The sequence below is a fragment of the Cyprinodon variegatus genome, unplaced genomic scaffold, assembly GCF_000732505.1.
Source record: "Cyprinodon variegatus isolate N-32 unplaced genomic scaffold, C_variegatus-1.0 Scaffold1380, whole genome shotgun sequence".
Lineage (NCBI taxonomy): Eukaryota > Metazoa > Chordata > Actinopteri > Cyprinodontiformes > Cyprinodontidae > Cyprinodon > Cyprinodon variegatus.
The window spans coordinates 193,683-194,551 of NW_015151833.1; the positions used below are offsets into that span (position 1 = coordinate 193,683).

Below are 869 nucleotides of genomic sequence, written 5' to 3' on the forward strand. Positions count from 1 at the left end.
ATCAGTTTAACATGGCGCTTCAGAGTTTCCATCAGTTGAAGTAGGAATAATTAAAATAGACGTATAATTAACCCTTTAAATATGACATTATATTACGTATTTTAAATATGACAACGTGTACCTTTTTATAATCAATGTTATTAACTTTTTAAGTTAAATTAAATCACTTTTCGATCAAATTTTAATTTACTGAAATGCGTCTATTTCCAGAGTTCGGTTGTTACAGAAGTATTTAGATTTAATAAATAAAAAAAACAATCAAACGACATTTCAGTTTAGGTTCTTTTAATTTTTAAGTTTTGCTTTATTCTTTTTCTAAATACTTGATTTTCCGTTTTATAACAAAAGGAAACAACAGTTGCAAAACATAACTAAATGTCAGATTTTAAAACACATTTTTCCCCGATGTTTGACCAGTTGTGTCAGCATTATTTCACAGGTAGGCCTGCTGTAGCTTTTCTCCCGTCAGCGGCATAAAAGCGGCTGTTTTGGGCAGAAACCATCGGTCCGCTCACCCTTCAGGCAGCGGCAGCTCGGACGGACCTCTCCGGTCCAAACGCAGCGCGGTTCTCCGATGACTCCTTCCCTGGAAGCAGCTCGGGTAGCGGGGTTAGCCAACACGCCTCTCCGGGCCCATCATCACCATCATCTGGACTGGATGTAAACAAAAGCCGCGGCCGCTCCGGTTCATGTTAGCCAGACCGCCGGAGGACGTTACCCCGCCGAGCGGCTCCCGAACGGACACGGGCCCGGTTTCATTTCCACCGAACTGGATCCAGCAGGTAGCCTCTGCTCTGACTGATGTTGGAGGTTTTCAAGTTGTCATCATGGACACCATATTCCAACGGAGTCAAGCTAGCCGTTACACC

The 869-nt window shown here is 42.7% G+C and overlaps 1 protein-coding gene across 1 annotated transcript in view; it reads right to left on the bottom strand.

Moving 5' to 3' along the window:
- Positions 1 to 863, bottom strand: part of LOC107103129 — a 4,033-nt gene extending 3,170 nt beyond the window's left edge. The window contains exon 1 of the mRNA XM_015402664.1: positions 516 to 863. The gene's annotated coding sequence lies outside the window, so the exon portion shown is untranslated. The remainder of the gene's footprint in view (positions 1 to 515) is intronic.
- Positions 864 to 869: the final 6 nt, after the last annotated feature.